The sequence below is a fragment of the Chiloscyllium punctatum genome, chromosome 44 (genome assembly GCF_047496795.1).
Source record: "Chiloscyllium punctatum isolate Juve2018m chromosome 44, sChiPun1.3, whole genome shotgun sequence".
NCBI classification, from domain to species: Eukaryota; Metazoa; Chordata; class Chondrichthyes; order Orectolobiformes; family Hemiscylliidae; genus Chiloscyllium; species Chiloscyllium punctatum.
Window position 1 is genome coordinate 51,225,200 of NC_092782.1, and position 15,736 is coordinate 51,240,935.

Sequence of the window (15,736 nt, forward strand, 5' to 3'; positions counted from 1 at the left end):
TGCTACTCTCCAGTCCCCTGGTACCACCCCAGTTGCCAGTGAAGACGAGAAGATCATTGCCAACGGTACTGCAATTTCCTCTCTTGCTTCCCACATAATCCTAGGATATATCCCGTCAGGCCCGGGGGACTTGTCTATCCTCAAGTTGTTCAAAATGTCCAACACATCTTCCTTCCTAACAGGTATCTCTTCTAGCTTATCAGTCCGTTTCACACTCTCCTCTTCAACAATACGGTCCCTCTCGTTCGTAAATACTGAAGAGAAGTACTTGTTCAAGACCTCTCCTATCTCTTCCGACTCAATACACAGTCTCCCACCACTGTCCTTGATCGGACCTACCCTCGTTATAAGTGTCCTTATAACGTCACAAATGCTTTTCAATCAATGAACATCATTTGAGGTGTGATACCAGCAACACTAGAGCACATCTTTTCATCTCCATACTGTGCTTGGTTCCACTGTTGCATTAGTTGGCCACTCTCTATGGCCTCTTGCGTTCACTGTTCCATTGACCTCCCAATCACCCTCCCATTTTCTGCTCTCTATAAACTTAACATCATTCAAAACTCTTACTACTCAAAACCTAACTCACACCTAGCCCCACTATTCCTTTGCTTGTTGATCTAATTTTAAAATTATTATCTTTCAAACCTTCCATGGTTTTGCTCCTATACTCTTTGTTCATCCGCAATTTTACTGGTGACCGTGCCTTTAGCTGCCAAAGCCCCACATTCTGGAAACTCCCCCCTTCAAACCTCCTAACTACTCTAACTTGCTGCCTTCCTGCAAAATCTACTTCTTTGACCAAGAACACCTGATCCCCCTCCATCTTGTTAATCTTCTCCAGCTTCACAGCCCTATCAGATTTATTCTCTCTTCCAATCTGATCTCTTGTGACATTCTGATTTTAATTGTTCTACCAATGGCGTCCAGGACTTAAGCTGTCCAGACTTTAAGTTCTGAAGCTCCCTCCCTCAACTCTCTGACAGTCTCGTCCCATAAGGAACCGCTTAAAACATCCCTTTGATCAAGCTTTTGACCATATGTCTGAATATCCCTTTACTGTATATGACCGAGTGACTTTTTGTTTGATAACATAACTGTGAAGCAAATTCAGATGTTTTACTGCATTAAAAATATATAGAGGCAATTTTGTGTTGGATAAATACCCCAAAGACACCAGCAAACCATCCCTCCACTCTTCATTAAATAATGCCATGGGATTATTTACATCTGGTTGATGGAAGACCTCCCTCAGTATAACATGGCATTCAGAAGATGGCACCTCCAACATTACAGCACTCTGTCCTTAGTGACAGTGCAGTGCCAGCCTTGATTTTTATTAATGACTTGGAAGAGGGAGTCGAAGGGTGGGTCAGTAAATTTGCAGACGATACGAAGATTGGTGGAGTTGTGGATAGTGAGGAGGGCTGTTGTCGGCTGCAATGGGACTTAGATATGATGCAGAGCTGGGCTAAGGAGTGGCAGATGGAGTTCAACCCTGTCAAGTGTGAGGTTGTCCATTTTGGAAGGACAAATAAGAATGAGGAAAACAGGTTTAACGGTAGGGTTCTTAGTAAGGTGGAGGAGCAGAGGGATCTTGGGGTCTATGTTCATAGCTCTTTGAAAGTTGTCACTCAGGTGGATAGAGTTTGTAAGAAAGCCTATGGTGTATTTGCGTTCATTAGCAGAGGCATTGAATTCAAGAGTCGTGAAGTGATGTTGCAACTGTACAGGACCTTGGTAAGGCCACATTTGGAGTACTGTGTGCAGTTCTGGTCACCTCACTTTAGGAAAGATGTGGAAGCTTTGGAGAGGGTGCAGAGGAGATTTACCAGGATGTTGCCTGGAATGGAGAATAGGTCATACGAGGATAGGTTGAGAGTGCTAGGCCTTTTCTCATTGGAACGGCGAAGGATGAGGGGTGACTTGATAGAGGTTTATAAGATGATCAGGGGAATAGATAGAGTAGACAGTCAGAGACTTTTTTCCCTGGGTACAACAGCGTGTTACAAGGGGACGTAAATTTAAGGTGAAGGGTGGAAGGTATAGGGGGGATGTTAGGGGTAGGTTCTTTACCCAGAGAGTGATGGGGGCATGGAATGCGCTGCCTGTGAGAGTGGCAGAGTCAGAATCATTGGTGACCTTTAAGCGGCAATTGGATAGGTACATGGATGGGTGCTTAAGCTAGGACAAATGTTCGGCACAACATCGTGGACCGAAGGGCCTGTTCTGTGCTGTATTGTTCTATGTTCTATGTTCTATGTTCTATGACGAGATCAAGTGCACGGATAGAGATTAAACCCTTAACCTTACGTCCTGGAAAGGGAACATTCTACCAATTGAGCCATACTAGCACGGAGAAGAAGGAAAGAAAAAGGAACAGGAGAAAAAAATGGAAGAAAAGAAAGAATGAAAAGGAATGAAAAGGGGGGAGAAGGGAAAGAAAGGAGGAGGAGCCTTTTCAATCTTATAACTGGGTCAGTTCATGTCTGGAAATTCACAACGGGGTTCCTTTCGAATTGAACTGCTATTCATGGATGATCAGTACATGTGTCTCTGCTTTGTCTCCACATAGAATTTCAGATCAAATCAATCATTTAAACTTACCTTCAGTTTAACCTTCCAAATGAAACCCTTTTATAATTAGAACATAAAATATTTAACAGTAAATCTTAGTTTTTAAATGAAATATTTATTTGGCTTGAGTTATTGTAATGCACGGTCTGCTTCTCAGTTGCTGGTTGAGTATCATTTTGTTTCACTTACTGTATTTAGGTAATTTTCACACGATTAATTTAGTGACTGAACTTTTTTTTAGCAGCACCAGATAAATTGATTCACGTGCCAGTATTGAGGTTAATTCAACAAGTCATTGTGAACCACTTCCTTTCGATTGCGAATTAAATTGGTGTTTAGTAAACCTCCAACAAATGTAATTTGTGTGTGATAATGCCACTCAGACTTTGGACCGAGTTGGTGATAGAGTCATTGCAGGCTTAGAGACTGTGATAAAATCAGCAGGGAAGCATCTATTAATATTAGTGTAAGTTTGAATTGTGTGTGTTAACATAATATTGGACAGACTATTATGATCAGTGCATTTTGAGAAAATAATATTCATTGCATTAAAACAATGAAATAATCATCCCACATCCATGCGCACTTTCTGTTAATAGAGTTGACTTCTTGTGACACTTTTACTTCAGGTTTTGCTGTTATAGAATCCAATGTCCTCATTTATAATGGCAAGAGCTTATATGGTACAACCACTGTGCTAAATGACAATTCAGAAGGACCCTAACTGCACAGAACTGGGCATCCATGAGGCACTATGATCCATCAGAAACAGCAGAATTGTATTTGAACCTCATGCCTCTGTAAATCTTGCATGCTGCCCTTACCAACATGCCAGGGGATCAATGCTGGTTCAAGAGGAGCTGGCCAGGAATAACAATAGTGAAGTCAGAACACAAGATGACATGTATGTTACACAGTGGAAGCAACATGCTGAAGACAGAAGAGAGCAAGTCAATAAATAGTGGACCAGATCAAAGCTCTGCAGGCTTTCCATGTCCTGTCATGGAATGGTGGTAGACAATTAAGAACACTACTGGAGAAAGAGGAGAAAGTGAGGACTGCAGTTGCTGGAGGTCAGATTCAAGAGTGTGGTGCTTGAAAAGCACAGCCGGCCAGGCAGTATCCGAGGAGCAGGAGAATCGACGTTTTGGGCATAAGCCACTTAACAGGAATAAGGCTTGTGGGCCGGGGGCCTGTGAGATAAATCGGAGGGGGGTGGGGCTGGGGGTGAAAGATAAGTGAGAGTGCGATAAGTAGCTGAAGGTGGGGGGGGAAGGTGATAGGGTGGAGAGGAGGGTGGAGTGGATAGGTGGGAAAGACGATAGACAAGTCAAAAGGGCAGTGCCAAGTTGGAGGCTTGGGAATAGGATAAAGTGGGAAATGAGGAAACTGTCGAAATCCACATTAATCTTGTGCAGTTGCAGGGTCCCAAGGCAGGAGATGAGGCATTCTTCCTTCAGGTGTCAGGTGGTTAGCATTTGGTGATGGAGGAGGCCCAGGATCTGCATGCCCTTGGCGGAGTGGGAGGGGGAGTTGAAGTGTTCAGCCAAGGGTCAGTGGGGTTGGTTGGTGTGGATGTCCCAGAGGTGTTCTCTGAAATGATCCACAAGTTGGCGTCCTGTCTCCCCGATGTAGAGGAAACCACATCAGGTGCAACTGATACAGTAGATGACATTGGTGGAGGTACAGGTAAATTTCTGTCCGATGTGGAAAGATCCTGTCGGGCCTTGGATGGAGGTGGGAGGTGGTGGGCACATGTTTTAAACTTCTTGCGGTGGCAGGGGAAAGGGCCAGCAGTGGGATGTGGGCTGGTGGGGGGGGTGGGTCGCGAGGGGGGTGTATCTGACAAGGGAGTCGCGGAGGGAATGGTCTCTCTGAAACGTTGAAAGGGGTGAGGAGGCAAATGTATCCCTAATGGTGGGGTCTGTTTGTTGGTGGCAGAGGATGATGCGATGTATACAGAAGGTGATGGGGTGGAAGGTGAGGACCAGTGGGGTTCTGTCCTTGTTGTGTTGGAAGGGTGGGATTCAAGGGCGCTGGTGCGGGAAATGGAGGAGAGGCACTGGAGGGCATTGTCAATCATATGGGAAGGGAAATTGCGGGGGTCTTTGAAGAAGGATGTTATCTGGGAGTTTCTATGGTGGAATTAGTCATCCTGGGAACACCTGACATCTGGAGAAAGAACAGTGTACAAGACAATTTTCTGATTTAGCATGTGGATATACCTACTAGAGAAGTGCACAACTTGACCAACTCTTGGGAAATAAGGCAGGGCAGGTGACTGAGGTGTCAATGGGGGAGCACTTTGGGCTCTATTAGATTTAAAATTGTTTGGAAAAGGATAGACCAGATCTAAAAGTTGAAGTTCTAAATTGGAGAAAGGCTAAATTTGATGGTATTAGGCAAGAACTTTTGAAAGCTGACTGGGGGCAGATGTTCACAGGTAAAGGGATGGCTGGAAAATGGGAAGTCTTCAGAAATGAGATAACGAGAATCCAGAGAAAATATATTCCTGTTAGGGTGAAAGGAAGGACTGGTAGGTATAGGGAATGCTGGATGACTAAAGAAATTGAGGATTTGGTTAAGAAAAAGAAGGAAGCATATGTCAGGTAGAGACAGGATAGATCGAGTGAATCCTTAGAAGAGTATAAAGGTAGTAGGAATATACTTAAGAGGGATATCAGGAGGGCAAAACGGGGACATGAGATAACTTTGGCAAACAGAATTAAGGAGAATCCAAAGAGTTTTTACAAATACATTAAGGACAAAAGGGTAACTAGGGAGAGAATAGGGCCCCTCAAAGATCAGCAAGGCGGCCTTTGTGTGGAGCCACAGAAAATGAGGGGGATACTAAATGAGTATTTTGCATTAGTATTTACGGTGGAAAAAGATATGGAAGATATAGACTCTAGGGAAATAGATGGTGACATCTTACAAAATGTCCATATTACAGAGGAGAAAGTACTGGATGTCTTGAAAGGATAAAGGTGGATAAATCCCAAGGACCTGATCAGGTAGACCCGAGAACTCTGTGGGAAGCTAGAGAAGTGATTGCTGGGCCTCTTGCTGAGATATTTGTATCATCGATAGACACAGGTGAGGTGCTGGAAGACAGGAGGTTGGCTAATGTGGTGCCACTGTTTAAGAAGGGTGGTAAGGACAAGCCAGGGAACTATAGACCAGTGAGCCTGACGCTGGTGGTGGGCAAGTTGTTGGAGAGAATCCTGAAGGACAGGATGTACATGTATTTGGAAAGGCAAGGACTGATTCAGGATAGTCAACATGGCTTTGTGCGTGGGAAATCATGTCTCACAAACTTGATTCAGTTTTTTGAAGAAGTAACAAAGAGGATTGATGAGGGCAGAGCAGTAGATGTGACCTATATGGACTTCAGTAAGGTGTTCGACAAGGTTCCCCATGGGAGACTGATTAGCAAGATTAGATCTCATGGAATACAGGGAGAACGAGCCATTTGGATTCAGAACTGGCTCAAAAGTAGAAGACAGAGGGTGGTGGTGGAGGGTTGTTTTTCAGACTGGAGGCGTGTGGCCAGTGGACTGCCACAAGGATCGGTGCTGGGCCCTCTACTTTTTGTCATTTATATAAATGATTTGGATGTGAGCATAAGAGGTACAGTTAGTAAGTTTGCAGATGACACCAAAATTGGAGGTGTCGTGAACAGCGAAGAGGGTTACCTCAGATTACAACAGGATCTTGACCAGATGGGCCAATGGGCTGAGAAGTGGCAGATGGAATTTAATTCAGATAAACGCAAGGTACTGCATTTTGGGAAAGCACATCTTAGCAGGACTTATACACTTAATGGTAAGCTCCTAGGGCGTGTTGCTGAACAAAGAGACCTTGGAGTTCAGATTCATAGCTCCTTGAAAGTGGAGTCGCAGGTAGATAGGATAGTGAAGAAGGCGTTTGGCATGCTTTCCTTTATTGGTCAGAGTATTGAATACAGGAGTTGGGAGGTCATGTTGCGGCTGTACAGGGCATTGGTTAGGCCAGTGTTGGAATATTGCGTGCAATTCTGGTCTCCTTCCTAACGGAAAGATGTTGTGCAACTTGATTAGATTAGATTAGATTAGATACTTACAGTGTGGAAACAGGCCCTTCGGCCCAACAAGTCTACACCGCCCCGCCGAAGCGCAACCCACCCATACCCCTACATCTACCCCTTACCTAACACTACGGGTAATTTAGCATGGCTAATTCACCTGACCTGCACATCTTTGGACTGTGGGAGGAAACCGGAGCACCCGGAGGAAACCCACGCAGACACGGGGAGAATGTGCAAACTCCACACAGTCAGTTGCCTGAGGCGGGAATTGAACCCAGGTCTCTGGCGATGTGAGGCAGCAGTGCTAACCACTGTGCCACCGTGAAAGGGTTCAGAAAAGATTTACAAGGATGTTGCCAGGGTTGGAGGATTTGAGCTATCGGGAGAGGCTGAACAGGCTGGGGCTGTTTTCCCTAGAGCGTCGGAGGCTGAGGGGTGACCTTATAGAGGTTTACAAAATTATGAGGGGCATGGATAGGGTAAATAGACAATGTATTTTCCCTGGGGTTGGAGAGTCCAGAATTACAGGGCATAGGTTTAGGGTGAGAGGGGAAAGATATAATAGAAACCTCAGGGCAACCTTTTCACACAGAGGGTGGTACATGTATGGAATGAGCTGCAAGAGGCAGTGGTGGAGACTGGTATAATTGCAACATTTAAGAGGCATTTGGATGGGCATATGAATAGGAAGGGTTTAGAAGGATATGGGCCGAGTGCTGGTAGGTGGGACTAGATTGGGTTGGGATATCTGGTCAGCATTGACGGGTTGGACCAAAGGGTCTGTTTCCATGCTGTACCTCTCTATGACTCTATGACTCTATGACCTCATTTTCCGCCTTGGGACCCTGCAACCATTCAGGATTAATGAGGATTTCACCAGTTTCTCATTTCCCCTCCCCCCACCTTATACCAGTTGGAAGCCTCCAACTCAGCACCGCCCTCTTGAGCTGTCCATTGTCTTTCCCATCTATCCGCTCCACCCTCCTCTTTAACGTATCACCTTCTTCCCCACTTCCATCTACCTATCGCACTCTCAGCTACTGTTCCCTCAGCCCCACCCCTTTCCCATTTATCTCTCAGCCCCTGGCACAGAAGCTTCATTCCCGATGAAGAGCGTAAGCTCGAAACGTCGATTATCCTGCTCCTCGGATGCTGTCTGACCGGCTGTGCTTTTCCAGCACCACACTCTTGACTACTCGAGAAGGAGACCCTAAAAACAACACAATCCTCGGTGAGAGGGGAGCCTAGTAGATAAGTGCAAAATACAAGGCCAAAGCATCTTTAATCAGCCTCATCCTCCCCTTGTTGTGCTTATATCCATGATGTCAATCATCAGCCCAGTATGCTCACTCCATGTAATAGCACGATTTGTGCTGGAAGCAGAGGAGGCTGTGGACTCTAATAAGATCCTGAAGACCTCATCACCTTCAAGTCCAATCACACTGTAGACAAAGTCGAAAATTACTCAGGTGTGTCCTGTCCAGATAAATACAGGAAATGTCCAATCCACCCATCAGTCAACTCACAATAACCAGCAACACACAAGAAATAGGAGCAAATATAGATCTTGCAACGCAATCCTCTTGCCACAATCATATTTTCTTGCCCTCTCCCCAGGACTTTGATATCCTGACATACCAAACATTTGGTTTTCTCGACCTTAAGTATATTGGGTAACAGAGCATCCATAATCCACAGCGTTGGGAATTGTAAAATTTCCAAGTCTTATAAATGATGGAGGTTCTTCTCATCTCAATCCTAAATGATCAAAATTATGCTGAGATTGTGTCTCCATATTCTAGTTCCTCATTTTGAGTCCATGCAAAGTAAATGGCCCAGTGGCTCAGGAGTTAGCACTGTTGCCTCACAGCACCAGGGAACCAGTTTCAATTCCACCCTCAGGTTACTGTCTGTCTGGAGTTTGCACGCTCTCCCTTTATTTCTGTGGGTTTCCTCCAAATGCTTTGGCTTCCTCCCACTGTTCAAAGATGTGCAGGCTAGGTGCATTGGCCATGCTAAATTGCCCATAATGTCTAGGGATGTGCAGGTTAGGTGGATTAGCCATGAGGAATACAGGGTGGGAGTGGGGTCTTGATGGACTGAATAGCTTTATCCACACGGTGTGGATTCTATGAAATGGTTCTGTGGTATTTTGTATCTCCAGGAAATAATGGGCAGTGAAAAGTTGTGGACACATGTTTGAATGGACATCATCCCATCCCATTGGCTGCATGTTTGCTAAAGGAAATATGAGCATCAACGAATCACAGTGCAAAAGGGCTCAGCCTGTTGCCTGAAATATCCAACATGTATCACAGTTCCTAGGAGTTACACAATTTTCAATCAGAGGGTGGTATGTGTATGGAATGAGCTGCCAGAGGATGTGGTAGATGCTGGTACAATTGCAACATTTAAGAGGCATTTGGATGGGTAAATGAAAAGGAAGGGTTTGGAGGGATATGGGCCAGGTGCTGGCAGGTGGGACTAGATTGGGTTGGGATATCTGTTCGGGATAAGGGTCTGTTTCCATGCTGTACATCTCTATGACTCTATAACTGTTTGTTTTGTTAGGAAAAGGAGATAAAGGTGGACTGAATTCTTTGTATTCCCCTCAACTTCAATATGGTTTCAATTTGTATTGGCCATGATGTCTTTTCAAATCCTTTTTACTTTGATGATGCAATTTTAAGAGCCATGACACAAACGCTCTCTTGTGTTTAAACCAAAAAGTATTATTTCTTCACACTCAAGACTGAACATGTCCTTTCAACTTCACATGGGTACAAAAAGTCAAAAGGAAGAAATAATTCTCCAGCTCGGAACAATCGAAACCCAAAGTGTAGATATTAACTCCCGTGAATGGCAGAGTCCAATAATGAGGCCCTTCAATAATGAGGCCTTCATTTGGGAAACAATGGCTATTCCAGAAGAATGAACGGTAGCAACTGCAGATTTCTTTCAAAGTTAGTGGTGATACAGTTGGTGATTTTTGGGAGTTAGCTTATTCACTCAATAATTTCCAGAAACTTGCTTTGGTGAGGTTTGGGCTTAAGGAAGACTTAGCTGTTGGCTGAAGTACTGCTTGCTGCCTCTGTTTTGATGTCAAAAGCAAATTGACAAGGGTTCAGAAACGTACAATTAAAATTCTTCAAAAGAATGTGATTTTGGCTGTATGGCATTGTCCACTGTCAGGTCATTTAGGTTAATGAGTTAGATTAAATTAGAGAGATAGATACCCAACAGTGTGGAGACAGGCCCTTCAGCCCAAACAGTCCACACTGACCCTCTGAAGAGTAACCCATCTCCCTCTGACTAATGCACCTGACGCTATGGGCAATTTAGCATGGCCAATTCACCTGACCTATACATCTTTGGACTGCGGGAAGAAACTCATATGACACGGAGAGAATGTGCAGACTCCACACAGTCACCTGAGGCTAGAATCAAACCTGGGACCCTGGTGCTATGAGGCAGCAGTGCTAACCACTGAGCCACCAAGCTGCCCTTGTAACATCTACAGCTCTTGGCAAAATCCCTTAAGCACTTAAAGAATACAATGATGATGGTTGTTAGTACTTTTACAATCATAATGTGTTTTAACATATCTCCTCTGTCATCAGTTTAGGTTCAGAGATGTAAGGTCGGCTGCTTCCTTTGTTTTGCTGACTTTGCATTGTCCATGCCATTGCTATCTGAGAAATTCCAAAGGTTTTGTCATTGTAATTATTGCTGAAGGTATCTCGAACTACTAGGAGAAAGTGAGGACTGCAGGTGCTGAAGATCAGAGTCAAATGGTGTGGCACTGCAAAAGCACAACCGGTCGGGGCAGCATCCGAGGAGACTGGAGAATCGACATTTTGAGGATAAGCTTATCATCAGGAATGGGGGTGGGGCAAGGTGGATGAGAGATAAATGGAAAGAGGGTGGTGCTAGGGCGAATGCGACAGGTAAATGAAGTTGGGGGTTGATGATGACAGGTCGGAGTGGAGGGTGGAGCGGATCTGGGGAAGGAAGATGGACAGGTAGGACAGGTCAAAAGGGCAGTTCCGAGTTGGAGGGTTGGACTGGGATAAAGTGTGGGGCGGGGGAGGGATGGTGGTGGGGGAAGAAGAAACTGGTGAAACATTGATGCTGCTTGGTTGGAGGGTCTGAAGGCAGAAGATGTGGAGTTCTTCCTCCAGCCATCAGATGGCTAGGATTTGGCGGTAGAGGAGGCCCAAGGCTTGCATGTCCTTGGCAGACTGGGAGAGGGAGTCGAAGTGGTTGGCCACAGGGTGTTGGGGTTGTTTAATGTGTGTGTCCCAGAGATGTTCCCTGAATTGTTCCACAAGTTTCAAAACCACCACAGCCAGCACCACCACAGCAAATTATGTTGTCTCTTCGGCCACTGCCACAGACCACAGCTACTGCCAACTATACCACCTCAGTGATCACTGCTAGGACAACCACTACCGAACCCACCACAAAGACTACCCGGCATGTCACTTCTTCCCCCATAGTTGCCCTGCCTCAGCCACTTCCACCCTCCCCAACATCACTCACCGAACACTATTGACGACATCACGAGCATCATCTGTTACATCACTTCCACTCCCACAATGTCACTGAATGCACTGCTTCTGCCCCCTGACTCCCATGGTGTGCTTCACTTGCTTCGGTGACATCATCCACAATACCATAGCCACACCCCCTCCAGAGACATCTCCAACTCCAGCTCTTTACCAGATCCTAGCCCCCCAGCCCTGTCATGTTTTTACCATCCCCCCAGACCGCCCCCCAAACTGAGGATGAACAATCAGTCCTCAATAAAGGCCTCACCTTCATCCCACTGCAATCACGGATCAACTAATACAACGTGCATCCAACATCAAATCTTTCTGCTGCAGCCTCCACCTCCAACTGCAGCTGCAACATTGAACATGTCAACCTGTCCACCCCCCTCACCCACTCCAACCTCTCACCTTCGCAACATGCAGTCCTCTACTCCCTTCATTCCAACACCAACATCACCATCAAACCAGCAGATGGTGGGGGGATTATGGGGGTGGGAGGGGGATGTGGGTGTAACAGTAGTTGGTGCACCAACCTCTACACTTCTGAAGCCAGGCGCCAACTCGAAAACACCTCCTCCTACTGCCCCTCGACCATGACCTCACCTCCCATCACAAAACCACCATCTTCCAGACCATCTACCACCCCATCACATCAGGGGATCTCTCACCTACAGCTTCCAACCTCATAGTCTGGGAACCCCACACCATCAAAACTCACAAACCTGACTACCCTGGTCGACCCATTATCTCCACCTGCTCCTACCCCACTCAACGTATCTCCACAGACCTTGACAGTTTCCTGTCCCCCTTTGTTCAGGATACTTCGGCACATCACCCATACCCTCCACCTCCTCCATGACTTTGAGTTCACCGGCCCCCAATGCCTCATCTTCACCATGGATGTCCAGTCCCTGTACTCATCCATCCACCATGACAAAGGTCTCCAAACTCTCCATTTCCTCCTCTCCTGCCGACCCCACCAGTCCCCTCCCATCGACACACTCATTCAATTGGCTGAACTGGTCCTCATCCTCAACAATTTCTCCTTCAAATCTTTCCACTTCCTTCAGACCAAAGGGGTAGCCATGGGCACCTGCATGGGCCTTAGCTATGCCTGTCTGTTTGTCAGTTACATTGAATATTCCATCTTCCACAGTTACCTTGGTACCATTCCCCACTGTTTCCTCTGCTATATCAATGGCTGAATTGGCGCCACCTCCTGCTCCCACGAGGGGGTTAAACAGTTCATCAACTTCACGAACACCTTCCACCCTGACCTCAAGTCCACCTGAACCATCTCGGACACTTCCCTCCATTTCCTGGATCACTTCATCGCATTTCCGGCAACCGACTCAACACTGACATCTATTTCAAACCCACCAACTTCCACAGCTACTTGGACTGCACCTCCTCCCATCCTCCCTCCTGTAAAAACGCTATCTCTTACTCCCGATTCCTCCGCCTCCACTGCATCTGCTCCCAGGAGTATCAAGTTTACTCCAGATCATCCCAGATGGCCTTCTACTTCAAGGACCATAATTTTCCCTCCCACGTGGTCAACAATGCCCTCCAGGGCATCTCCTCCACTTCCCACGCCCCCGCCCTTGAACCCCACCCCTCCCAATGCAACAAGGACAGACCCCACCCCGGTCCTCACCTTCCACCCCACCACCAATCACCGGGTACAATGCATCATCCTTTGATAGCTTGCAAAGCATGTGATCGGTAGTAGTCATTTTAGTCCAGCAATGTCTATTTAAAACATTAAACAAGACAATATAAACTTAACAAAAGCTTATAGCTTCTTTCATGTCTTATCAACATGACACATAAGACAATCTATTCACCTCCCATTTACATTCACCAGTGTTACCATCATTGAGCTCACTCCAATCAACACTCCCCTGATTGTAATGGAAATGAACTGACAACAAAGTTCAGCCATGAAATTATTTGAAAGAGATATTCAGAGCAAGTTTATTAAATGGCTCTAAAGGGCTTAGGCTTTGATTTAGAGTTTGTTAAATACTTCCTGTTTTAATTCTGAATGCAAAAGTACTGGATGTATCTTGTTGTTCTTGGTCTTTGTTCTTGAACTTCTTTCTCTCTCCTTGTGTATGAGCTTCTGCCCTTTCTCTCTCGCAGGGCTTTGATCAATCTGGTTACTTTCATCTTAACTCCTCCCTCTGTGGGATGGTTCTCATCCCCCATGGACATCATGCCCTTAGGCATTTCTTAACCAGCCATGTAAACACACCCGCCTTATTTATGTTCTTCTGCATTCATTGTTGTTTTCCTTTCCCTTCTATCTCAAGGTTGCCACATCCTCAAGCATCTGTTTTCTCAGGCCTTGACATTCCAGCTTTGAGCTGATACAAACACCCTTCAAGGTCCCAGCTTTTAGATGCAGCCAGCGTTGAAAAAGCTTGACATATCTTTTTCCCATGATCACACTATACCTTGGTATTAATTCAAAATATGCTCTTTTTCCACATTTCCTTTCTCATTACACAATAAAAAGGAACCTAAAACAGATCTTACAAAGTAGACCACATGACTGCTAGCCCTTTTGTCCTCTGGTTGCGTGTGATATTGGGGTTGGCCTGGGAGAGAATGCTCACATTGATCCACCTATCCTGCCAATGGATCTTGCAGGGTTTTGCGAAGGCACCACTGATGATAATTCTCCAGGGATTTATCATATCTGCTGTACATGATCCATATTTCTGATGTGGAGATGCTGGTGTTGGACTGGGGTGGGCAAAGCTAAAAATCACACAACACCAGGTTATAGTCCAACAGGTTTAATTGGAAGCACTAGCTTTTGGAGTGCTACCTGATGAAGGACCAGTGCCTCGAAAGCTCGTGCTTCCAAATAAACTTGTTGGACTATAACCTGGTGTTGTGTGATTTCTAACCATGGTTCTGTTGCATACAGGAGGTTTGAGACCAAGGTTGGTCTGTAGACCATGAGCTTGGTGCTGAGTTTGAACCCTCAGGCATCAAATACATTGTTCCTCAGGTATCCAAAGGCTGTACTGATGCTTTGGAGCCAATGTTGGATTTTATTGTCAATGTCTGCTCACACCTCAAGGAAGCTCCTGAGGTTTGGGAAATGATTCACATGGTTCAGGGGCTCACTTTGAATTTTGATGGTTGAGGGAAAACGTTGTGTAGTAGGAGCAGAATGGTAGAAAGCCTTTGTCTTTCAGATGATTAGAATGAGCCCCATTCTCTTATAGGCCTTGGGGAATGTGTGATTGGCTTCTGAAAGTGTGCCTCTGAATGTGGACTGCAGCTCAATGACATAAGTTGGGCTGGTCTTGGTTCTGACCTTGAGGTGTTGAGTATTGAACAGTTTGCAGGTTCGATTCACTCCAGCAAGAAGCTTCTGGAGGTGAGATGAAGTGTTGAAGTGAGGAAGATGGAGAAGAGTCCTGTTGCAGTGACAAAGCACTGCTGGACCTCAGTCTGCACTTCTCTTGTCTCTGTGATGGAACTGTTAGTGAGGATCATGGCTTGACATGACTGTGAAGTACCTGGAGGATAGTGACCAATATCTGTGGGCAATTGAGGAGGATATTCCACAGCCCCTCATGTTTGTGAGATTGAAGAAGGCCATGTATGGAGGTTGGTGCTGTTCCCTGCACTTTTCTTGAATTCATCGGTCAGCTCAGTTGGCTGGACGGCTGGTTTGTGATGCAGTGATGCCATCAGCACAAAGTCCTGCCTTCTCAACTCCGCCCCTTGCCTGAGATGCGGTAACCAATCATCTCTCCTATTTGGAGGGAAGCTCGATGGGACTGTGGCAATATTACCTTGCCCCATCTAGCACTGATGGATTGTAGCAATTTACTGAGGCTTCTTCGACAGCATCGCCCAAATCCCTGTACCGTCTCGAAAGACAAGCACAGCAGAAACACCATCACCTGCACATTTCCCTCCAAGTCACACAACATCCTGACTTGGGAACCATCTCACTGTTCCTTCACTGTCACTGGGTCACAGTCCTGGAACTCCCTTCTGAACAGCATTGTGGGTGTACCTACATCACAAGGAGGTCTGGAACTCTGGACAGTGACCAAACATCACTCTCGCAAGGCAATTAGAGATGGGCAATAAATCCTGGCCTTGTTAGTGATTCTCACCTCTCTTGCTCACCACCCAGTAAACCTGTCACGCTGCTATTAACCTCACACCAGAGATGGTGTGGCAGATTCCCACCTCCCATCTGCACCATCTGTATGTCAGATAAAATTCAAACATTTAGAAAAAAACTACTTCTCTGTTATGGAGTCATAGAGTCATAGAGATGTACAGTATGGAAACAGACCCTTCGGTCCAACCTGTTCATGCTGACCAGATATCCCAACCCAATCTAGTCCCACCTGCCAGCACCCGACCCATATCCCTCCAAACCCTTCCTATTCATATACCCATCCAAATGCCTCTTAAATGTTGCAATTGTACCAGCCTCCACCACTTCCTCTGGCAGCTCATTCCATACATGTACCAGCCTCTGCATGAAAAAGTTGCC